This window comes from Acomys minous, assembly GCF_964271855.1.
Source record: "Acomys minous genome assembly, chromosome: 14".
Lineage (NCBI taxonomy): Eukaryota > Metazoa > Chordata > Mammalia > Rodentia > Muridae > Acomys > Acomys minous.
In genome coordinates this window covers 104,404,941-104,432,208 of record NC_140496.1, presented here as the reverse complement: position 1 = coordinate 104,432,208, position 27,268 = coordinate 104,404,941, and the positions used below count along the sequence as shown (strand labels likewise).

The 27,268-nt window shown below is 34.8% G+C and overlaps 1 long non-coding RNA gene across 1 annotated transcript in view; it reads left to right on the top strand.

Moving 5' to 3' along the window:
• LOC311582823 overlaps window positions 1–27,268 on the top strand; it is a 58,898-nt gene that overhangs the window by 13,484 nt on the left and 18,146 nt on the right. The gene's annotated exons all lie outside the window — the stretch shown is intronic.

Genomic DNA, 27,268 nt, shown 5'->3' with positions numbered 1-27,268 from the left:
AATATAACATAAACCAAAGTATATATTTTCAGAACTTAGCAAAAAGGATCATATTCTAATGGATTTCTAAAGGGAGCATTTAAAACAGGTTAAATGTATGTATTGATAGCTATTACTCCATATACAAATTTATAAAATTATACCATCCAACTATTTTTTAATATTTTCACCTTTTTTATAATAATATAACCAATAGAATTTATCTGTTTCATCAGTCTAAAGAAATATTTGGTATTTCAGAACAAAAGAGGCTATTGTAATACAATTGTGATTTATATGTTAAAATAAGGTAATAGATATGTCAACCTATATTTTCTGATGTCTACAGTGAATCCACAGAAATATAAAAATTAAATCAATGAGAGATTAGACTAATTATACCAAGTATAAATGAAGAAAGCCAAATTTGTATGTCAAGGTATTTAGTTACATTATGTTTACATGTATGTTTGTGATATCTTTTGTGGTAAACTAGAGATATCCAGGAACCTCCAACTTTCAACTATCCAGTGAAGACCCAGGCTTAAATAAAGGCCAATGCTAAGGCAACCATGACTCTGAGAATTTGGTGTTTTTTTTTTTAAACTTTTGAACCAAAACTTGAGTGAAGGAACACAGGAGGTGTTGCAAGAGGGCAGGTAGAAATGGTATGAATATTGTAGTCATGTATGAAATTCTCACAAAATTAAAACAGGAAATACAAACAAGTAGTGATTCCTGGGAGAAAGAATTAGCTTCACCAGGGGATGCACCTACTTTTTAACTGTCCAGTGCAGAGCACAGTTTTCTGCTTTGAAAGCACATGCAAATAAACAACAGACACACAGATTGTGTTTTTAAACACACACATACACACACACAGCATTATAAATACATATTATAAATCTGTATCATGCACTATATATAATATATATTGATATGTGATACATATAATATGCGGAATGGAGGGAAGAAAGGGAAGAATGTGACACAATTCTATTTCAATTCACATATACATAAATATGTTTAAAACTTCCATACTGTCTTTTTCTATATTAAATATGAATAATAATTTGGATTGTCTAGCAAGTGGGTAAATTAGATTGCACAAATCAGATGCCTGTTAGAGATATACTAAGCTAGACACATATTATAGTGTATTTACTCCTACAATAGGAAATTTGCAATTCTTTTCCCAGAAGTTTTTCATATGCTGAGTTTAGTTATCTGTGTATTTGAGACAGGAGGATAAGATATGTTCAAATAAAAACTATATTAATGTTTCACCCATAGGTGGGGAGAGGAGAGGTCTAGATTTATACTTTGTTGCATTTGTATTCCCTCTTCTAAGAGCCCTGTTGGATAATTGTGCAAAATTAAAATCTTACCGTAGCCAGTGCTTGCATAAATACAATACAGAATGAAGAAATAGGAACTGTCACAATCACTTCCTATTGGCCAGTGATGTATTTGACCCTCCTCCAAATTTTCTCCAGACAACTTTATCCCACTTTTAAAATTTTAAGCATTTAAGTATGAAACCAGGACCATGTGAATGCAGCATCATTGTCAAACTGTGTGTGAATACCTGTGTATGCTTTCATTCAAACTGTTTGTGAGATTCGACCACATGCTCACACAGGGACCGTGTGCACTGCAGATACATATTGCTTCATATAATATAGAGTTAAATTGCTTTTCAAATGTGGTATACAGTTCTGAAACATTCTCTATGTAGATATTTTGATAATATTTTATTAATTTGTTTCATGGACATCTAGGATTTTGAATGCAATTTCATTTTCAAAGATATACAATAGTATAACTGATTACTCTTCATTAATTTTTCTAGCATATTATCTCCACTAATTCTAATTCAACTATGAAAGTTTTGAAGGATTTATGTTAAATGCATAAAAATGCAGTCATGTATTTATATGGGCAAGCCATGAATGTTTTTGCTTGCTTAATTGCATTGATAATTTTTCTAGTTCTAGGTGGAACAAAAGTTGGGAGATTTATTCTGATTTGGGACTCAGAGGGAAATCTTCAACCTTGTGTTATATTCTTACTTTGGGTACCTATTACCATTTTAAAATAGGGTGCTAAAATATTCATCTATTTTTAGTTTTATAATTGTGAATAATGAAGTAATTCACAAATTAATTATTTTAGGATAAGCTTTAAAGAATCATGTTTTTCTTTGTTTTCATGCTCTTGTGTTATTATTTTTTTAATATGTGGCGATAGTTGTGTGGGTAAACATATGTGTGTGAGTGTGTTTGTTGACATGGGGACTAAAATCCAACTTCAGGTGCTTTCTATAGCCACAAGGCTTTATTTATTTTTAACTAATTAAATCTTTCAGAAATATACTTTGATCCATATGCTATATATTTGAAATTTCCTCCTTTATTATCCTCTCCAACCCACTATTTCATTTACTGTTCTTTTTTCTATTTTTCTCTCTCAAAAATAAAAACAAAAATTAAAGCCAACCAAACAACAAGAACACACACAAAAAAATACAGAAGCAAAACAAAATAAAGATGCTCATACACACGCACATGTGAGCACATGCACATGTGTGTGCATGCACACACGCACACACACACACATGAGTTACAGAGACAGAGATACAGAGACACATAAAGACACAGAGAGACGGAGAGAAAAAGAAAGAGACACCGATACACAGAGTGAGATTGTTTACCTCAACTAGACATGCCACAACGTGAAACCTCCAGTGTGAGAAATGAATTGCATCTTGCTGAGTTTTTGGCTAAAATAGTACCATAGAGAACCCCAGAATCACAGCAGTTTGTTTTCAGTATTATGAGTTACTTATTAATTTTAGAACCTGAACATTTCACTAGAACCTGAAACTCATTGATTAGATGCCTTGCCAATACTACAATTCCAAACACAAGCCATTACATCTGGCTTTTCCATGGATGCTTCCCTCAAACTTAAGACCCGATGCTTACATAAGAAGCACGCTAGTACAGCATGCTTATTCATCAGGGACGGGGAGACCTGGTGACACTCAGAGGAAGGACAGCAGGTCACCAAGAAGAGACTTGATACCCTATGAACATATACAGGGGGAGGTAATCCCCCTCAGTAACAGTCATAGGGGAGGGAAATAAGGGGAAAATGGGAGGGAGGGAAGAATGGGAGGATACAAGGGATGGGATAACCATTGAGATGTAACAAGAATAAATTAATAAAAAAATTTTTTAAAAAAAGAAAAGAACAACCAGGAAAAAAAAGGAAATGCAAATTAAAATGGATCTGAGATTCTATATTACACTGATCCGAATTACTAAGATCAAAAATTTCAGCGGAAGCATATGTTGGCAAGGATGGGGGGAAAGGGGATCACTCCTCCGTTGCTGATGGGAGTACAAACCTGTACAACCACTTTGGAAATCAATATGAAGCTATCTCAGGAAATTGGGAATAAATCTAGACCTAGGCATACCACTCCTGGGCATATACTCTAAAGTCATTCCACCATATAACAAGGACGTTTGATCATCTATGTTCATAGCTGCTTTATTTGTAATAGCCAGAAATTGGAAACAACCTAGATGTCCCTCAACCAAAGAATGGATAAAGAAATTGTGGCACATTTGGACAATGGAATACTATTCCGTGATTAAAAACAAGGAAATCTTGAAGTTTGCAGGCAAATGGATGGACCTAGAAAAGATCATCCTGAGTGAGGTTACCCAGACCCAGAAGATATGCCTGGTATATACTCACTCCTAAGCAGATATTAGCCACTTAATACATGATAACCACATTACAATACAGATACTGATATGTCAACCAAGGTTTGTATATGATGTGGACCTAGACCCTCTGCTCAGATGTAGTAGATAGGCAGCATAGTCTCCTTGTGGGTCCCACAATATGGGGAGTAGGGACTACTTACATGGACTTGGGCCTCCCAATGTTGATCACTTCCTTCCTGGTAGGGCAGGCTTGCCAGGCCACAGAGGAAGGGGCACAGGCAGTACAGAAGACACCAAATAGGCTGAGGTCAGTGTTAAGGGAGGGGGACTTCCCTTTATGAATACTATGGGAGGGAGGAAGAGGGGATGAGAGAGGGGGTGGGATTGGGAGGTAATGATGGAGGGAGCTACAACTGGGTTGTAAAGAATTCAAACTGCAGAACAAGCAGGTAACATTGCTAATCCCACTACATGGGGATGGCTCTAAGAATCCCTGTGACTTACTATTCGATGCCATTCTTTATATGACATAAATGAAGATTTGCAGATTGCCTTAATTGTTCAGTGCATCCTGCACACTTCATACAATTATAATTTATGACTGTTTAATGCTTGTGAGATTATGTAAATATAATAGAGATGAGATATGATATTGATTTACATTCAGAATCTTAGACACCCCAAGATAGGAAAGATGTTTTCTTCAAGTTTGCCAAATACAAATAGATAAATCACTATGAATATAACATTTATATAAATCCTGATTGTTTCATGGTTCTTCCTGCCATATGTAGTTTATTTTGTTTATGTATAATAATATAAATGCATATGTAAAAAAGAAATATAATAAAAATATCAAAAATAAAATAAAATAACTCATCTTCATAGATGAGCAAATGAAACACAGATTCACCAGCCAGATCAATGTTACTCAAGTGGATCACAAAGTCAACTCTATAATTAAAGTTTGTTTAAATGTAAAAAAAAAAAAAAAAGCAGCACACCAGTAGTGAGCTATCTCCTGTCTGGTCAGCATATATCAATATGAATATATATATACTTCAAATGCAGGTACATGAATTTCTTGACACAAATACAATCATGCAGATTAAAAAGGTAACCAATTTCAGTAAAGCAACTTCACTGTTATTGTAAATTTAAAAAATGTTATTAAATGTTCTTGAAGACATTTTAAACATTTGCAACAGTGATAGGTATGTTTTCATCTTTGATGTAATGAGATAGTATGTACTGATTTCTAAATAAACATTTTCAAACTTTTTGAAGAGCTATCCTAAATATTTTAAATTATTTTTATATTTTAATTTATTGTAGAATATCTTACCTTACTAAAATGGCTTGGTTTTATTGAAATTATTTTTAAAAGTACATGGCTACTATTATATATATGTAGTTTTTTAAACTACATATTTTAAACTACATATATATATAATGCATTTATATATATAGTTTTAAAATTTTTCATCATGCATTTGAGAATCTACATTTGTGGTTGATTTTCATCATTTTACTGATAAATTATTTAGAACACTTTTTTTTATAGCTTCCATGAGTAACTAGCTGTTGTGGCAGTATTTTTTTTTATTAATTTCAGTTTTATCACACATAATAAAAGGATCTTGTTTTCATTACTATATTTAGAAATTCAAATTTTCCTTTGGAAACTAATTTATAAAGTATTATTACTTATACTCCAGATAGCATGCATTATATAATAGTGAGTGTGAAGTCTTATATATGTGAGTACATTTTAGGGAGCTGACTTGGTTTCTTTATTTCCTGTCCTAACATGTTCTCAACTCACTTACTAGAAGTTATAGATACCTATGTGTATTTCTCTATGTTCAATGAAAAAAATCACTTTTATATTACTTATTTTATTTTTCTAGCAACTATTTCAATTTTAAGTTTTAGCAGGTACAATTCTGCTTCATAATAGATGCACAGTTCTGGAAAAAGAGAACAGTGTTGATGGAGTGCTGGGTTGAAGCTATTCTTTGAGGTGACTTACTTTAGCTTTGCATGGGAGGGGAAACCAGATCTTTAAATGGTTGAATCTTAGCTAGATTTTGGCCTTTTCCCGTGCTATGTACATAGCACTCTGTCTTATCCAGAGCATTGCCTGGAAGCTCTAGGAGAAAGCCTGAGGTGTTGGGCTTTCTTCTTTGGGAATCTCAGTTCCCATTTTACTCCGAGGAGCCATGAAAGACTCATAAAGCTTGGGACAAACTTTTCTCAGATGCTTAGATTCTTGTAGCCTCACTTTTGGGTTAGTAAATACCACACAGAAAAAAAGAGAGTCAATTTCAGGGTTTTAGGTATGTTCTTTTCATCAGAATGATGACCCCCTCCCATCCTGGGATCATTGACAGAGCACTGATGACTTCAAATACATATGGCTAGCATTTTGCTTAGTCTTTTTGTTGAAGCCATTGGACCTTTATTGTAAAATAAGTTACCTTGCAATTGTTAGTTGTAATAGCGGTCTTATTATGAAATAAAATACTTGAAGATGAAATTAAGAACTTTTAAAGGGTTTACGGTACATACGAATAAGTATATAAATGTGCAACACATACATGACTGAGGCCATAATAGTTAATCAGAAGAGAATATCATTGGGTAGCCTGGAACTGCAGTACAGATGGTTGTAAGCTACCTCCTAGATTCTAGAAACTGAACGCGTGTCCCTGGAAAGGCAGTAAGCACTTCTATCTCCTGAGCCATTTCCTCAGCCACTGTAATTAAAAAAAATAAGCATGTTAATTTTTTCTTACTATTTCTCAATAAACTATGTATTTATAATGATTTCTACACCTGCGTCATTATTTGGGAGATAGAGTGCTATTTTCAAAATACAAAATCTTTTAAAGCTATTCTTAACTAAATAACAAGTCATCAAAATGTCAGTAGGTGCTGGACAACCAACTACAAATAGTTCTCTGTGTTCTGATAAGTCAGTGTTTTCTGTGATATCTTATATCTGGTGCAAAGGAAGCCTTCTTTTATGAAAAGTGAAAGAAACCTACATTTATCTGTGGGTATAAGAATAAGTATTTAAAGTGTAGTTGAAGATTACATTGGTCTTGTACAACAACAGTAGTTAGTTTTCTTCTAAGATACATGAGCTCAATAACCTCAGTGAGCATGGCAAATTATGTAATTATATTTTAATTTGAAACTCATTAAGAATGGATACAATTAAGAGTAAACCTCTTTCTAGGTTTTCTGTAAATTGGTACAGTAAACAAATTTCAACATATCATATGCAGCATAGTTTGGTAAATTTATTTTCCTAGAATATCTAAATATCTAATCTATGTTTTACTTGTCGTTGGTAGATGCCTCCCCAGCCCTTCATAGCTATAGTCTTAAGTCTCTATATTACTAGACAAAAGATATTCTTTCTTTTAAATCACATCTTCATAAAACATATAACTAAGTCCATAATAATAAATAGAAGCCATTGGTGATAAATAGGCAAGAAAAGGGACTTCAGTTGGACAACATTTATAGGTTAGGAGGCACAGTAATTATGCAGGACATCCTGCAGTTTATAATAGCCAAGGTAAAATTAGTATTATTTATAATTGCAAAGAGTGATTATACCCTAAAGAAGAGTTCACTCTTAAGATAATGGGTGCAGTTATAATTCAACAGAAATGTTTATAGCCCTGAAAAATTGCCCATTTCTCAGTTCAAGTGTGAGAAAGAATTGGATGCTTAAGAAATCATTAATAATGATGGTATAAAATTAGACCAATTATAACAAAGAAAACATTTATCCAGACTCTGCTCACAACAACTATATTTTAGATGCTTCATTATAGAGTTTTATATAATACATAAAGATTTAATATATTGCAGAGGAAACTTCATTATCAACTAAGAGCCTATTATGCACATGGAGAGACCAATCCTCATAAAAACCTGGCTTAAAATTTATCAACATTTATTTATACTTGATAGAAGTAATTTTTAAAATGTACATTCCAGTTCAATGCCAAGATCTCATTTCAAACTAGATATAGATATGGACAGAAAGCATATAATGAAAATGCAATACAAAATCCATCTCCTTTATTTATACTGTTACTTCCTATGAGTGTTCATTCTCTATTAAAGCAAACATGAGTTATTGAGTTCTCCATCTTATGCAATGCCACCAAACACATAAACAAATACGAAATGGGCTGGGTAGCTCAGTTGGTAAAGACCTTGCCTTGCAGCTCCAAATACTTGAGTTTAATCCTCGGAGCTCATGCTGAAACATGCAGAGTGCTGGTTACCCCTGCAGTCCCAGTGGGTGAAAGTTGAGAAAGCGAGGTCCTTGTTTAGCCTTATTGATACGCTTCAGGCCAATGTGAGACCCTGTCTCAAAACCCAGGGGCAGATTTCATGAGAATGATGCTAGATTTTATCCTCTGACATTAACATATGTGCATGGGCATCCATACAGACAAGAGTACTGCCACATGGATAAAACATAAGTAAATAAACATATCTCAAGATTGGCCAGTTATTTAGTGATATGTATTCTTTTGTTTCAGTTTGAAATTTATGCAGTGGTCATAATGTGCCTGCCGATGCCTTGTTTTCTCCTAGACAGAGCATTTCCCTTCTGACTTCTCCCTCATTCCAAGGGCTGTGCTAAGAGAAACAACAGTGAGATGAGCTGACTTAAGTAGACTCATTCAGACATCTTTGGTAACGGACCTGCCACTATTCAGTTCATATCTTTACCAAGTCACTTACCTTTTCCAATCCTCTCCTTTTTTTTTTAACACCTATAAAAATATTTAGCTGGGTGTGAGGGTGCAAAGCTTTAATCACAGTATTCAAGAGGCAGAAGCAGGCATATTTCTGTGAGCTCTAGGCCTACATACTAAATTTCAGGTCAGCCAGACGGACACAATGAAACCTTGTCTAAAAATTAAATATTAATATTACAGGTTTAGAGGAGTAAATAAAAACTCATATTAAATGTATTAGTTTATCAATATATGGCATTATCTTCTTAAAAATTTTCTTCTCTCATCACAACCATAATGTCCCACCCTCTCCTCCTCCCTCCCCTTCTCTTGGTCTCCCTCTCTCCCCAATGTTCCCCAACACACATTTTTCCTAAGGAAAGAAGAGTCCTCCCAGGGACATCAATCAAATAGGGCATAACAAACTACAATAATAAAAGGATTGCCACAAGAATACTATGGCTACTCAGCTATAACATATATGTAGAAAACATAGGTGAGATGCCTACGGGTTCCGTGATTTCCAAAGTTTTCATGAGTCCCAGTCAGTTGATTCTATCGGCCTTGGTGTGCTTCTTTACCCATCTGGTTGCTCATTTCCTTCCTCTCCATCGTCTGTAGAACTCCTGAGCTCCACCTAATGATTGGCTGTTTTGCTCTGCATTTGCTCCCATCAGTTTCTGGATGAAGTCTCTATGGTCTCTTGTTCCAGCACATTCTGAAGGCAGGACAATATATAGGACAAAGGTACTTTTCCAAGTCCCTCCACTTTAAGACCCATGTGCCCTATTACCAGGAGTCTTTTCTAGGTTTACTCTCCCAGATTCCACGGAGTTTCTATTGTACTAGGAATAAAAGTAACTTTTATTCTCCTAATTTAATTACTGTCTCAGAGGTAATAAGCTCAATCTTTTCTAGCTGTTTCTAAACTTTGCCTAGCTGGTTCAACACAGCTGTTCTTGCTCAAATGCCTATCCAAGCTGACTGATTAAAAGTGACTTCCCTTGGTTTCTGACTTAATTGCTCTGTTTGGCCTCAAACTAACTCTGGCATTTTGTCCTAATGATCTGGCTTCATGGCTTCTGCTGACCTGCATTGAACTGCATGAACTTACAAACTCAACTGCCATGAACTGCCAAACAAACTCAATTGCCCTGCTCTGATTCCACACTGACTTCCAAGGGACTGGACTGATCTGAAATGGCCCAAACTGAACTGCAAGTGACTCCCCACTCACTGCCCATAGACTGACATCAACTCAACTCAACTCAAGTCAACTCAACTCAACTCAACTCAACTCAACTCAACTCAACTCAACTGCCGCGTCCTGCACACTCCTAAATCCCCTCTTTCTGTGCTGCTATCATGAGAGTTGGGAGTTTCCTCTCACTTATTAATTTTGTCAAATCTCTCTCTGCTTTGTTCCTTTGTTTGAACCTTAATTAGACTTTAAATTTCAAACATGGCTGCTTCCTTCTTCCAACTAACTTTTCTTACATTTTTGGGGATTAAAGGTGTATATTAAGAGTGTTTCTGTATTCCAGCCAGATCATACTGTAATCCAGGGTATTTTTCTATTTCTGCTGGACTACATAGATTAGAAAGTCTTACAATGTGATTCCCTTGCCACAGCACCTATGTTCCTGGATTAAAATTCCTCTACAACTAGTATACTTTGCCCTGAAATGTTCTCCCCAATTTCAGCTGATTCTTCTAGTGTTTTCTCCTGCCTCCATGACCCCATCTAATCAATGCTCTTCTCAATCACACCAGCCTCCAATCAAAGTGTGAAACCTATTCTATTTCCCCTTCCTTGGAGATTCTTGTGTTCCCACTTAAGTCTTACTTGTTGCATAGCCTCTGTGAGTTAGTGGATTGTGGTATAATTGTCTTGCCTTATAGCTAATATCCACTTATAAGTGAGCATGTTTACTTTTCTGGGATCTGAGTTACCTCCATCATTTGTAATTCTTTTTTAGATCCATCCATCTGACTGCCAATTTCCCATTGTTTTTAATGGCTGTGTAATCCTCCATTGTGTAAATGTATCACATTTTCTTTCTCCATTTTTTTCAGTTGAGAATCATGTAGGTTGTTTACAGTTTCTGGGTATTATGAATAAAGCTGCTGTGAATATAATTGAGTAAGTCAATGTTAAGTTAATGGTTTCCATTATCACAGGGAGCAATGTAGACAATACAGAATATAGTAGGTGATACACGACATATATGAGAAGAACTGGTGAGGACATCTCTTGTAGGACATGTTTATCAGAAGGCAAATAGAGCAGGACGGCACAGAGCTGGTGCCGAGACCTCTACAGGCACATGAGCTGTTATCTTACTCAACATTATTCAGTATGAATGAATATTAGACGTAACAATGAAGGAGGTAAAATGATAAGTGTAAGCCTTGTTAAACACCTAACTAATTATATGTAGTCCATGAGGCACTGCGCGGATCTAATAATTTCACCATAAATATGTTCAAAGATTAGATAATAAGAAATTAATACAATTTTGAAACTTCGTGTATTCCTTTTCCTCTACGTGCAGAAATGTTTTGTGTTTATGGACTACAACATATGAATGTCTACCAAAAGGAAGCTTCAATTAATTCGCTGTGTGTGCTTTTATTGCTTTTATGAATATGTGTTACATATTTATATTCCCTAGGTTTACAAAAAATTGACAAGTATCTGACTCTAATATTGTAAGCCAACAAACTATACAGAAAATAATTTAAATAAATTCCATTAAGAAATTTTACCTGTACATGGTATGTTTAATTTTTAAATTACATTTTTCTTGGGATCATATCATTTCTTCCTTCCTGTTTCACTCTATAAACTCTCCCTTATAACAGTCCTTGTTCTCTTTCAAATTCATAGCCTCTTTTCATATTTATTATTACATATACCTAGGTAAAACCTGCTCGGTTTACATAATGTTACACACACATGCTCGCACGCACATGCACACACACACACACACACACACACACACACACACACACACGCACACACACACACTCCTTTCAGGACTGATGACTTGATATTATAAAATCAATTGGTTTGCTCCTACATGGAGAAGGCTATTTCACTTAACTCCACTGGCACATCCCTAAATACATTCTAAATATTTGCTTTTATACACACAAATAAGTATAGTCCTCATTCTCAATCAAAAAACTGCTCTTTGCAACAGACCATTATAGAAAGCCACAACTAATCAATTTGCAGAATTCAGGAGCCCTGTTCCAGTGGCTTCATCACCAACCTAAGGGCTAGTGAACATCGAGGAAGAAGAGCTGTAAGCACTGTAAGAGCCATGCTGTGAGAATGTGCCTTGTCAGAAGGTCAGGAGCTCTTGTCACTAAGTCTCACCAATGTCATTACCTAAACGAGCTAAACTAGGACTGCAATACTATACAGTATTCTTTTCGCTGGCCACCTTAAAATTCTATTTGAAACATATTGACAGTAGTTCAATTTATTTTATTCTTTCACTCAATTCTGATAGACATGAGCATCCAAAATCAGATGAGAAGATACTAAAAACTGTACATATAATCTGAGATCTCCCCTTATCATCTGCCTTCGGTCGTTTATTGTAAGGAAAAACTCACCTTTGTAGACTTTGCTCAAAGTGAATTTTATCTCCTCTTCCTCCTTATCTTAAATAAAATGATTACTGTCAAACACTTCCAGTAGCTTAGCCCTTCCTGAGAATAAAAGTATTTAATTAATTTCTTATTTGGTAATTTCTTAGTTTTTGTTACATTACAACCTAAGAAATCCCAATTAATAGCATTTATTTCGGTAATAGATCACTGTGCATTTTTATGAATACTTCTAACACTCTAAGTATATAAGGGCAAATATATAATGGGTAATAATTGATAATATGGCAAAGTGTGGTGTCACATGCTTAAAGTCCCATCACTCAGGAAGGCAGAGGCAGAAGCATCTCTGTGAGTTCAAGGCCAGCCTGGTCTACAAAGCTAGTCCAGGACAGCCAAGGCTACACAGAGAAACTCTGTCTCAAACAAACAAACAAACAAACAAAACAAAACGAAACCAATCAAAAGAGTAACAATTGACAATGTGAGTCCTCATTAAAAAAAGGGGAGGATATATAAACAAATCTTCCACTTCCGCTTGCCATTTCTACAGGGTTGGTTTGTGTTTGGTTTCCAGGGATTATTTATTGTAAATATTATGTCCATATTATGTCATTTACCTTTTGTGAATTATTAAAAAGCATCAAAGGAGTCCTCTTAATGTTTGCATCGTTCTTATTTAAACTTTAAATCTATTTTGGGTAATTATTTTGAACAAGGTATGTCATTCAAATTTCTTTTCTTTCCCTAGAGATGAAAAGCATGGCTATCCTTTGTCAATATTATTAGAGACCTTTTTTATTTTGCACTGGTCTTTGGTATTTATCTTGGCCTTTTATCTGACTTTTCATCCTTTTCTGGTTTTTTTTTTGTGTGTGTGTGTGTCTGTGTGTGTGTCTATTCAGCCTCCACTGTTAAATGATAGTGTTTCAATAAGGCAACACCTGTCTGGCTATCATGTTATTATCTTTGTGAATATTTAACATCCAATTCTTATTTTATTTAAATTCTACAGATGCACACAACACATGCATCATGGTAAATGTTTTTATTTTACCCCTGTCTTTTCCAAAATAAAGGCTTGTCACAATAGCCAAGAAACTATGAGAATGGATGCAGTTTTCCTCACAATGACAGCACATCATACTCATTTACAGAAGAGTATTTGCATTGTTTGCATCATCACAATAAAGACAATAGATTGGGTAAAACCTGCAGTATGTCCTTTGATAAAAGCATTATTTGTCAAATATAATATCAAAGAAATAATTCAGTATGCTAAATAATACTTTGGAAATTGGTATTCCTAAAAATATTAGGCATATGCATGTACGTTTGAGTCTTTGTGGGTGTGAGCTCCAAATGCTGACAAGAGCCTAATGTGCGCTCTCTCTCTCTCTCTCTCTCTCTCTCTCTCTCTCTCTCTCTCTCATATATATATATATATATATATATATATATATATATATGAAATATAGATACTGTTAGACTGAACTCAGAACAGAATATGGATATGTTTTTGTTTCTGTATTATATTTTATGAATATATTTATATTTTAAGTAAAATGCTATGTTTGTAAAACACCATTAAAAATTAATGAGTAAGAAACTACATATCCCAATTAAATAGTATAATGTCAAAAATAGATAAATTAGTGTACTATGAAGAAAGAAACTTTAGAATAGTACAAATTCTTCACCATGGAGGAATAATTAAGATGCTATATTACAGCAATCTGGAAGGATTTGGCTGAAAGGAGTTCACATGATTTAAAGACATTCTTGCTGAGAAATTAGCTAAGAAATTAGCAAGAATAAATTTACTGAAAGGAAAACATGAAAAATAATTTTTGGTTTACCATTACAATTGGGAACAGAGCAAAGAGGTCAGACATGATAATATTTTGTAAAAAAGACTTTGGCAAATTTTATGTTACAGTCCCACAAAAAATAAGAGAAGGAAAGAAGCAAAGTTATTAATAATTTCTTATTACTAAGTTATAGTTTATTTTGTCATATGTTATTGTTTCTAATAATAATAATATTAACATTGTTTCAGATTTTGTTTATTTTGGTTTTAATTTTTCATTTAAATATTTTTCGAATAGTGTTGGAATTTACCTAAAAGAATATTCATCTTTGTTATTAGAATTAAGCTATAGTCAATATTTTAAAATTTATTTATTCATTTTACATCCCCATCTCAACCCCATCCTTCCTCTCCTCCTAGTCCTGTCCTCTCACCTTCTTCTCCCTTCTCCCCTTCTTCTTAGAAAAGAGGAACCCTCCCCTTTTCCAACCCACCCAGGCACATCCAATAGAATCAAGACTAAGCACATCCTCTTCCCCTGTGGCCAGACAAGGCAGTCCAGTTAGGAGCAAGTGATCTAAAAGCAGGCAGCTGAGTCCATATCTGAGTCAGGCCCTGCTCCACTTGCTAGGGGACCCACAAGAAGAACAAGCAGCTCATAAGTTACATATATGTCAGAGACCTAGGATTAGTCCATGGCTGCTCTGTGGTTGGTGCTTCAGTCTCTGTGAGCTGCCATAGGCCTAGATTAGTTGACCTTGTTGGTCATCTTGTAGCGTGCTTGTTCCCTCCATGTCCTTCCATCCTTCCTCCAACTCTTCCACATAGCTCCCAAGCTCCACCTAATATTTGGCTGTGCGCCTCAGCATCTACTTCGATCCATTGCTGGTTGGAGCTTCTCAGAGGACAGCTATGTTAGGCTTCTGTCTGCAAGTCTAGCAGAGTATCAGTAATAGTGTCTGAGACTGGTTCTCCCCCATGGAGTAGATGTCAGCTTGGGACAGTAACTAGAAACTATCATCCTAAGTGAAGTAACCCAGACCCAGAAAGACATACTTTGTATGCATTTACTTATATGATTACTAGCCACATAGCACAGAATAGTCACACTGCAAGCACAGGCCCAAAGAAGTTAAGTAAAAAGAAAGGTCTGGGGGAGATTGCTTGATCCCACTCAAAGGGGATACAGTCAAAATTCTGCTCTGGGAATAATATTCATATCTTTGTGATGTGAAGGCATTTTAGCCAAAAAATCATCAGCCTTCTCACTCATTTGCTCTTTATTTGGAAATCTTTTATTTTTCATTCATTGTGTCTCTGTCTCTCTCCTTCTTTCTGTCCCTTTCTGCCTCTTTGTCTCTGTGTGTCTGTGTCTATCTGTCTGTCTGTTCTTTCTGGTAGCTTTTCTAGTTTATCATTAAAGTTACACTTAGTTTAATTATTGTTTTTTATCATTAAAGTTACACTTAGTTTAATTATTGTTTTTCTTATCATAAGTGGAGTCTCTCTTAAACCACATGTAATCAGAGCTTATAAATTACTGGTTATGTACTGCTTATGTACTTAGATTTTATCTTCTAGCATCATTAAAAACCTGTGATTCTAATTTTTAAAATAGAGACAGGAAGTATTTTAAAATATTCTGTATTCTAGGGAATCAACAATGTAAAATTTTTATTGTAGTTAAGTATTCAATGTACAAAATGTAAGCTTAATACAAAGAAGCCACATCACGAGTCAGGAGTAGCAAAAACAAAACAGGACAACATGTTACTCACAGGAGGTGGAAATTCTCAGCTATAAAAACAAAGCAGGGCTGGAGAGATAGCTCTGAGGTTAAAGGCAGTGACTGCTCCCCCAGATGCCCTCAGTTCAATTCCCAGCAACCACATGATTTGATGCCCTCTTCTGGCCTGCAAGTGTTCATGCAGGCAAATCACTATATACATTTAAAAAATTAAAAAAAAAAAAGATGGGATAACAATTGAGATGTATATGAATAAATTAATAAAATATATAAAAAACAAAGCAAAGCATATGTTATATGAAGATCTATGACTCCAATGAACATTCCAAACAGGAAAAAGAAAATCCTAAAAGTTCCCAACCCTACCCAAAGGACTACAAATAACTGAGGAGAGTTGGCGCCAAGCTGGTACTCTTCAGGGAAGAGCATACCAGTTGGTTGCCCAGTGTCAAATGGTCACCCCTCAAAACATACAGTTAGAATTATAGAGACTAACAGGTTATGTTTCTGGATATAAATTTATATGTAAAGGTATATAAGCATACAGTAACTATTAATAAATTAAGAGGTTAGAAGTTATTTGTTGTTGTATTTTTGTTTGGTTGGGGTTTTTGTTGTTGTTTGGTTTGTTTTTCAAGACAAATTTTCTTTGTGTAGCCTGGGCTGCCCTGGACTCACTTTGTAGAATAAGCTGGCCTCGAACTCACAGACATGCACCTGCTTCTACATCCCAGAGTACTGATATTAAAGGTGTGCACTGCTGTGCCTGGCAGAGGTCATAGGATTTTTAAATGAGTGGAGAGTGGTATCTGGAAGGATTTGAATGAAGGAAAGGGAAGAGAGAAATGTAATTAAAGTATAATATCAAAAAGTAAAATAATATAAAAACCTATATATCAGAAACCTGTTCAATAACCAGGCAAAACACATTTCATTTTAATAAAAATTCCAACCTCTTTGAAGTAAGAGAGATTACAGTAGACTATATCAAGTGTTATTTAAAATATGGAAATAGAAAAACAATACTACAAAACAGAATTTAGTAAATAAACAAAATCAGAATTACAGAAAAAATGAAAAGGGTTAATATATTCACTTCTGCTGAAGGTCTATGAATTAAAAGAGATGGAGGGTGGAGGAGAAGGAGAGAGAGAAAGAGACAGACTAAAAGCATAATTAACATTGCTGTGGGTGCTGTACCCTAACTTGGCAATTACTATCAGTCAAATATCAAAAATAGTTGGTGGATTTCCATTTTATGTCTTTGACTTCTATTCAATCACTCATAAAAATTGATTTGGTTGCATTTGCAATATTCAATTTAAATTTAGCCACAATTTTTCACAACTATATTTAATACGTTATTATTTTTAAAAAATGGGTCAAAATGGTGATACTTCAATCTTATGAAAATGAATGTAAAATAAAATTTGTATGCAAATTTTGAACCATTATTTCACAGCTTCAATGCAACTGTAAAGTCTGCCATCTGCTCTGTCTACAGTCCATGCTTAAATGCATCTATAAGATATCTGAACACATAATATATACCATCACATTGCATGTGCTTGAGAGATAAAAAGGAGAAATTACCAAAGTAATCATGTAATGAAAGTTTTTTCATAAGAATTTCCAATGAAATGTCCAGACAAGCCAAAGCAGTTTGTCCTCTGGGAAAGCAGTGTATGAGCCCAGCTCTGACTCTTTGTATCCCAATACCTAGAACTAATTTTACGCTCTGCATGTAAAGACATAAATACTATCCTCAAAATGTTGTCAGTGTTTAAGATTGAGCTAGACATTTCATATTTTCAAGTTCTCACTAGAATACACCAGATTCAGTTCTAATTGAAGAATCTAGCTTCAGGTTTTTATATAATATTCTATATTTTAATCTCATTAAGTTTTATATAGGAAAAGCTGTTCACTTTCAAACTAGAATGACACCCTTCTAAATCAGATTTTTTAATGTTAAATGTTTATTTTTAATATATTTTATTAATTTATTCGTATTACATCTCAACTGTTATCCCATCCTTGTATCCCCCCATTCCTCCCTCCCTCCCATTTTCCCCTTACTCCCCTCCCCTATGACTGTGACTGAGGGGGACCTTCCCCCCTTTATATGCTCATAGGGTATCAAGTAAGTTGAACATTATGATGGGCAGATCTGGGCCCAGGGGTCCTGCTCAAACTATGGCACAATCCAAGGGCAATACGTGCAGTAAACTTTAAACCCCTAACCAGATCTAGCCAATGGACAGGACATTCTCCACAGTTGAGTGGAGAGTGGGGACTGACTTTCACATGAACTCTGGTGCCCCATATTTGACCATGTCCCCTAGATGGGGAGGACCGATGGCACTCAGAGGAAGGATAGCAGACTACCAAAAAGAAATTTGATATCCTAGCATCATATTCAAGGGGAGGAGGTCCCCATCAGTCATAGTCATAGGGAAGGGGAATGGGGTGAAAGCGGGAGGGAGGGAGGAATGGGAGGATGTACAGCATGGGATAGCAATTGAGATGTATTATGAATGATTTTATTTTTCCAAAAAAAAAAAAAGAATACAGACAGATGCTGGGCACCGTGGCACACTCCTGTAATCCTAGTACTGGAGGTGGCAGAGGCATGCAAATATCTGTGAGTGAGAAGCCAGCTTGGTCTACAAAGTGTATCAAGGACAGTCTAGGCTACACAGAGAAACTCTGTCTCAGGAAAAAAAAATAGTGACAGAGGTTATGTAGGTAGTAAGGGAACCAGAGAAATTTAAAAATATTTCAAGAAAGGAAATATAGAACATTGTGTTATGGGAGGATAAAGAGAAACCATAATGGGAGTATATAATGGCAAAGAGGAAGGAAAGGCAGGATAAAGGAAGCACTTTAGTGGGGCAATACTGACACTAAAACTCTTTGAAAAGCCATACTGAATCCTACTACTTTAGGACCTTCCTAAGTACACATGTTTAAGAAAGTAATTTGAGCCAGAATTAAATTCATCTGTTTGATTTGTTTACCAAACATGATTACTCAATTCCCCCTAGTACAAGAGGCTATTAAAGTATTAACCTGTAAAATGTGTCCATAAGATTCTTTTTCTGTATCCCATGGGATAACCATTGAGATGTAACAAGAATAAATTAATAAGAAATTTTAAAAAAAGAAAAAAAAGAAAAGATTAAATTAAAAAAAAAAAGATTCTTTTTCTGAAGACACCAAATACTTATGAGTTAGAAAATGGATAAATCTAGCTGTCACTCAACTGGAAGCTCCATCTCTACTGACTAGCATGTATAGTGCTGGCAGGTGCTGTTTATGCTAAAGGAGGAGAAATAGACTTCATTCTCATCCCACTAAGAACCCTGAAAGATATAAAAATGACCGGCTTGCATGATGCACCCACTGATACAGTAGTGGCACAAAGGTGATGGGAGTAACCAATCACTTTTTAAAAATAGAATTTAAGGCTCAGTAATTGAGATGGAACCCATATCTGATAATGTTAACGAGATCTGGCACCTTAGATTAGATATTTCATGGTCCAGGAAAGAATACTATTATTCTGCTAAATAAACAGCAATGCAACAGCTTGTAATGAAATATTGCTATGCTTTACCCTCATCTGAGAAGCTTCTTCTTGCAGTACATGGTATAATTACTAACTGTGTGCAATGAACCAGTAGGATAATTTAAAGTGCTCAGCCATAAACAGAATGTCTCTACCCTCAAAGCCCAGGGATCTATTTGGAAAGAAATTATAAAGATTTTAAGAGGCACAGCTGAGAGATGGCTTTAAGCAAACAGCATTTTCCAGACACAATAGGGCCACAGGAAATGTACATATGAACTCGAAGGGACTGTGACAGCTTGCACAAGATCTGCATGGATGCAAGCCACACAGTATCCTCACATGAAAGAGGAGAAATGGACACAAACTATCACACCTATCCAAGAAATGCTTTACAAGCAAAGCTTGTGGGAGAAAGAAAGTCAGTTTTCTTCAGTGGGGTAACAGTATACCAACTCCATTCCAGTGTAGTCCCCAAGCTCAAGAACAAGTGATAGGCCAGCGAGACTCCATAACTTTTAACGGCTTTTTCTTTTTTAGTTGTTTGCTTTTTCTGTTTGGACAAAAAGTAGAGGAACATGAATAATACAATAAAAATAATATGATATATATATAAATATACAGTATGGAAATTTTCAAAGATTAAATTCAAAATAGACCTAAGTGACAAAGGAAGAAAAAAAGTAAACAGTGGAAACAAATCATACCTATTTTGGAACACAATAGTACTCCTTAAAAAACAAAAGCAAAACCTTTTGCATTGTATATTTTAATTTCTGATATATTAAAAAACAGTTTTTACATGGTATAATATGCGCTTTCAACATAATTTTTTCCTCAAATGTTAAAATTACCTACTACTGAAGTTTATTATTTGATGATTTTGGTTTACATTAGCTAAGTATGAGTACATGAATTTTGAGTAAAAACTGGTGATTACAGATGTATTTAGAATTTATTTGATCAATGTTATGTTTATGATATTTTTCTCTGGTGACAACAGCTAGAATATCTGCAATTAATTGACTATAATAACATAATGTCAAAGTGGAAGGATGTGAACAACCTTTATGGTTCAGAGAAAGAGTGTGCTTAATGAGCCGATTTGTGTTATATTATTTTGTTACATTTCTCAATTACAAATGGAAAAATCACTGAAGTGAAGTGAGCGTTATGCAAAACTTTTAAAATTAGAAAAGTATCAAGTTCTATATGAGAATAGTTGTGCAGTAGACTTTGAGCAACATAGTGGGTAAGTCCACACTCGTGAATGTCTCTGGTCACTGTTGTGGAGCTAAAGGGTCAAGTGTTCTCCATGGTTTTCATGCTGCCTTGCACAAGAATGTGCGGCTGGGATTCTACTGAAGATAATGCTTTAGGGAAATTTCAAGGGAACGTCTCCATATTTTAGCAGTCAACAGGTGAGAGGAACTTTCAGCAGAGTATTTTGGCTTTTTGACTGTTTCTATTGTTCCAAATATAGGAAAGACAATTCAGTTGTGTGTTTAAGAACTCTGGAGCCCTGTATAGACTGCTGTTTTTCTTCCCATGCTATGATTTATTTTATGTTTGCATATATATTTTGGACCTTGAGAATGAGAAATGAGCGCCATAGGGTCAATGCTATTTTGTGACAGGAGAGTTCTCAGTCCTTAAGACATGTTTAAATATATAGCTATTCATGCAATTTCAAATATTCCTTTATATATAAAAATTCTCTTACATCTTATATTGATAAGTGTATATTTACTCAGTCCTGTAAATTTTGTTGTGTCTTAAGATATCATAGAATATGATAATCTAATTAAATGCATTACATGTTTTATAACCTGCTTAACTATATTAAAAAGAACAATCTAGAAAGCCAACAAATTAAAACAACAAAAACAACCACAATTAAATGAAATATGCAATTACTGCTTTGGTACTCAAGAGTATATTATTTGATTTGTAACCACAGCAACATATAAGAAAACACAATTTTTCATGGAAAAAACCCTAAACAAATTTTCAAAACTCATACTAATGATGTGTCAACAGACAGGTGAAGCAAACACTACCTACAAGGTTAAGGCTATGAATTAGAAAGCTTTCCCTAAGAAATACTGTGACCATGCTATAGACAAGGGACAAGTGGACCCGGAATCTGCAAGGCAAAATGCCTTAAATTCTCACCACATGGAGAAATAAGTAATTTGGGTAACTTTAAACAAAAATCTGAAATAATTTTTATAGAATTAGGGTTTTCTATGCACACTCTAGTCTTCCAAATAATAACATTGAGACCTATTATATTTATTAATAAGCCTCCAGCACTATGATTGGGTATATACTTATCTACTCTAACCCAATTATGCTTGTTTGGTCTACTTCCCAACCAAAATGGTAGTCTTGCCCTCACTGTTCCTGTCCTCATGACAACACCCTCATGGCAACTCTCTCATTGTGACTCTGTCTCTCTGTCTCTCTGTCTCTGTCTCTGTCTCTCTGTCTCTGTCTCCCTCCCTCCCTCCCTCCCTCTCTCTCCCCCTCCTCTGTGTCGGCCTCTCTCTCTCTCTCTCTCTCTCTCCTCCTCCTCCTCCTCCTCCTCCTCCTCCTCCTCCACTTGTGAACTTCTCCTGGGATTAGAGGCCCTGCCTTAAATCTCTCGCCCAGCTATAGGCTGTTCAGATCTTTATTAACTAATCAGAAGTGATGGAGAACAATTTTTACACAACATTGAGACAGGACATGCTTCAATAATGTACCAAAACCAACGTCAGACTGTAAGGAGATCTCCTGGTACAGAAATCAGCATTTGATAGAAGGTAATTTACATACACAGTGTTCTGCCTACATGTAGGCCTGTGCTCCAGAAAAGGGCACCAGATCTCATTACATACGGTTGGGAGCCACGATGTGGTTGCTGGGAATTGAACTCAGGACCTCTGGAAGAGCAGCCAGTGCCCTTAACCTATGAGCCATCTCTCCAGCCCAGAAATCAGCATTTGAATACAAAGTGTACAAAACCATTCCCCAACAAAATTTCTGTATCCTTAAAGTTAGATTTAAAAATATTCCAAAGCATCTCATATTTTATTTGAACAAAAGGACACTGCCAAAAATAATAGCCATGTCTGAATATAATTGAAATAAGGTATTATTTTCTATGAGTGTATTGAATTATGTCATTATATTTCTTTTATTGAGTATAAAAGAGAATGATTGAAGAATAATATATAAATTCCTGTGATCAGAGAAAAAATGTCAAAATGTCACAGATGTGGAGAAGGTAATGACAGAGGGTGGAAAATGGATCAAATCTCAGCCTTGCTGCTTTACTGAGCTTGAGATTCTGAAAGTTTTTATTGAACATGAATCTACCTCTTATGGTTTTGAAAGCACTTGACATTTCCTGTGACTTGAAGCCATCAACATTTCAGAAGTATTACTCCTCAAAGAAACTGCATTCATAATTCTTCCACCTAAAATAACAAAGGTTCCTGATGACAAAACATGATTACAGAAGTGTGGTATTTGCAACATATAGAAATAAATTTTATAATTAATAGTGCAGAAATAGCATAAAAAGTATAAAGAAATATTGTTCAAGCCACGATTATAGTTAGATAGATATAGAAAGATAATCTATCATGAAAATTCCTGAGACCAAATGCTTTGTCCCTTATGCCACATGTTAAACATTGAACCGAAATATTATATCATGAGCAGCAGCAGCTCTTTTACCTCAAGAAATATTTGGTGATAACACATGTATTTTCTTGTGGTAATTCCTGATATTAATCTAAAAACTAAAACAAGACAGTAACAATGAAAACAAAACTTTCTTTCCTTACGTTTTCACCAAACTGGTTTTATGGAAGTGATTGGGTTTAGTAACATATGTTAGTCAATGATTTTCAGTTAGAATTTCAAAGGTTGACTTTTTTTTGTAGCATTGTCTTTGATAAAATTATACACAGTTGGACATTTATGGAGTGTCTCAATATTTCACCCAAGTATAAACTTACTCATTTGCAGAAATTAGAATGGAACAACATTCAAATTTTATTTATATAAACCTCTTTCCCAATACAGGCATTAGAGGAGAAAAAGTTTGATCTGTGTAATTAAATGACAACATACAAAATCTTGACTCCTGCCTACTGACTCATTCACTTCATTTTCAATCAAGTAAAACATGGCTTCTAAACATCAATATCATGTAACAGACTTCTCTCTGTCTTGGAAAAATATTGGAATAAATAATGTGAAATGTTGATGCTAAAACATTGTATCAGTAAATGCTTAAAAATAACTTAATATGATGGTATAAAAATATAAATAAAACTATACCGATCTAGGGACAATCAAGATGTAGGAATCAGGTGATTGACCATTGCTACAAAACTAATTCAGTTTTTGGATCTTTTTTAAATTTTTATTTATTTATTTATTTATTTTGAGGTGGGCCTAACACTCCTTGAATGAAGCAGATAGCAATCCCTTTCAGTTCCCATAGGGGCACAATATTCCCTTCTGGTCTTATAAGTGACCTTGCCAAAAGGAACACAAAAGAGTCTCAAAAGAGATAGTTAGATGGGGAAAAAGCAATTATTTGAGGAAACAAAGCAAAGTGGGTTTAAACACAAGAGTTAAAACAAAAACAAAACAAACAAACGAGACCCAGATTGAAATAAGTTCAAGGTTGGGAAAGGCACTTTGACGTACAACAGAAACATATGAGGACAAAGCCCATGACAACCATAAGTCAGTCAAGCCTGCCCCAGGAAAAATGGAGCCATTCGTGGAGAAATCTCCTATTTTTTAATAAAAAGAGAAACTGGAATGGACTAAACCATCCTACGATGATACTCTGTTAAATTACCAGAATTTTAAAAATTGCAAATGGGTTGTATATAAGTCATCACACTTAAGTACAGTTTTTAATATTAATAATTTCAAAAGTTAATTGAATATTATAATATATTATAATTTATGTACAGTTTTAGCAAAAACTTACATAATGCTTGTTATCTATTTCAAGGTAGGAAACAAAATGCTTATGATTTTTTGTTGTTAATATTCTGTAGCCTTCAATTTATACAGCCTCGCATTTGTGAGTTAACAGTCTCACTCTTTATTATCTTAGTGGGAATTTTTAAAATAATTCTGCCCTTTGTCATCATTACAGAAATATATTTTCAAAAAATCATGTTTTTTATTTAAACTTAGTCTTTGAGTTTAGGAACATTTTCACTTTCCTTAATATTTAGTCAAAACAAAAAACAAAAAACCCCGCAGCTTTTGTTGCCTTGTTGTTACTTTATTCACAGTAGAAGACTTTTGACGGCACTAATGTTCTATGATATATCCTCAAAATGATATGCCAATAGTAGACACAATTTATTGTTAGATTGCCATGGACTTCCAATGACATTACATACTGTTTTCATGTTCAAATCAAATCAGTTCACTGTGATTAAAGCACCTACAATGAATGACAAAAAAAAAATACTGTTTTTTACTCATTGTCACAGTAGCTGATAATGATTGCTATTATATAGATAAGAAGATACATTTGATACAACCATCAAGCATAGATTCATTTGCTGTCATGAGTCCTGATGAAGGCTGTATATACCAAATACACAATTAGAAAAAGTGAATCCACTGAGAGTGTTGTCTCAAGACCGAGTACATAACATTCAAGAGCAAGAAGAGCACACATGGACAAGAAAGCTCACTGTTCTTGCCAAGAAACTGAGCTACTCACACCAAGTAGCTCACAGCCAACTGTACCTACAGATTTGCAGATATAAAAGAGCCTGTCCAGGCATCTACATGTACATGGTACACATAAAATGGGAAAACACACATACATAAAGATAAATAAAAATAGAAAACTACTGTAACAGTTATTTTTATAAAACTGTGTTTGTTTCTCTAAATGTGGCTATCAAACAACTAATAAAGATTCCATTATATTATTTTAACAAGCTTCACAACACAAGAATTGGGTAGTTATTAAACTATTCTTAACCCTCTAAGTTAATTTGGTTTCCTCATAATATACATCCCAGAGATAGATGGACTTTGTAGCTTTCCTGTTCAGGCACCTCTCTCTCCTGGCCCCTCTTGGACATCTGGCCATGGCTGAATCCCCTACTTTCTCTGTAACTCCTCCTTCCTAGCTGGCAGGTCTTCCAGCCCTATTTGCTCAGTGGCTGGTTGTAAGCTGTTTTATTGGCACACCAAGGACAATTGGAGAGCAGTGTTTTCATAACATTGAGACCGGGGATTTACAGAAGAAGGATTGTAATCAGATAAGAGTGGCACAGAAATCAACAAAATAATCTTATACCTACATCTCTACATTTTAGTCAAATAAAGGGCTCTTTTTCTTAAAATAACAAACTATATGTAATAATAACAATTATAAAACTTATTAGGTAAGATTTACATTTGTATTTTTGGTACCTTTGTATAAAGTGTTCTATTATCTACTAGTTTCTATTATACTAAACAACTTAAGTTTAACTGTGGTAGTATAACTATTTAGTCTTCAACTTCATCAGAGACTTAAGAAGGAATAAATATTACATAAATATGTAGGGTGAGCAGACAAGCAGCTTCCAAAAATACAGAAATGACAGAACTATTTGGCTGCCTGGACAGTCCCTCAAAATTTCTCCATAACACTGGAGTATCATCTTCATCCTTCTGGCCCAGAATATTTGACAGACTTTACTGTGAAGCAGGAATTTTAAAGGACTTGCCTACCTTGTGTTTCCAAAGCTCAGCAGTCCACCTTCCTGAATCCATTTTGTCTAGTTTGGACAGTGTATTCTGTCTGTAATTGCTGAAAGGCCTTTTCTCAGGCAGTGGCTATCTTGCTACATACAAAGCCCTTGATGCTCTTTGAAGCATAAGCAGGTACTGCCAGAAGCAGGCCTTTCTCATTGTCAAAAGAGTCTTACCTTGTTAATAAAAATCTTTAATTGCCATATTCTGTAGACCTCTGAGGGTTTTGCAAACCATGCTCCTATCTATCTTATCTGAATTGTTTCTAATCTCTCAGTCTAGGAAGCATATTTTTTGTAGTTAACTAAATGAGTATCTAACATGACCATGAGTTTGGTTGTCTAAATGCTAATAGACATTTCTTAATTATACTTAAGAATTTGAAATGAGTAAAATTTTATATTGCATTTTTAGGAATTATACTTGGTACAATACCTTAGCATGTTGTAACCATATATAATTTTAAATCCATATCAATATACAAAGATTTATACCAATATAAAATTTGGCTTATTAATGTTCTTTGGTCTAAAAGTAGGTTCAATAATCTACTGGCTTATTAATCATTCCTATACCAACCCCTTTAAAATAATAACAAAAATCTATCATCCATACAATGACCAAAACCCATCCATCACCCCTCGGGAATGCAGCATAAATTGCTTCCTGGTGATTTAGGATGTAGCTTTTCTTTTTGAAGCCCAAAGAAGACTTAGGATATTTTCCAGTCTTAAGAAGTGTAGCTGTAACATTTGCTGTGCAGCCTTTGAATGCTGAGATAGCTCAGAGCTTAACTGAAGTCTTCAATGAAACAGTTTGTGATGCCAGATAGCCATTTTGATATTGTTCCAGATACAGATCTTTGAGGAAACAGTTGTTGAGGATGTCTGTGAGGTAGGTTCATCTGGGATACTTGTCCTGACTTTTTTTTTGGTCTTTTATCCTCTTGCTCTGTTAAATATACACATTTAAAAGTATTATACATTTTTGTATTAACATATGTATGGACTATGCACTGAGCAGGGTTCAGAGAAAGATGATTCTCTGCTCTCTGTTCAAGCAGATGAGGAACCAAACTGTGATATATATTTTTATCGATGAGATCTAAAGAATGAAATAATACATCTTGAGGATTTTGTGGCCAAATATATATTGGCCATGCATAACCAAAGCCCGGCTCGAGGTGTTTTCATGTCTTGGTGAGTCTCCGAGCTGTTCCTGTTTGGAAGGATCAGCAAATTATGT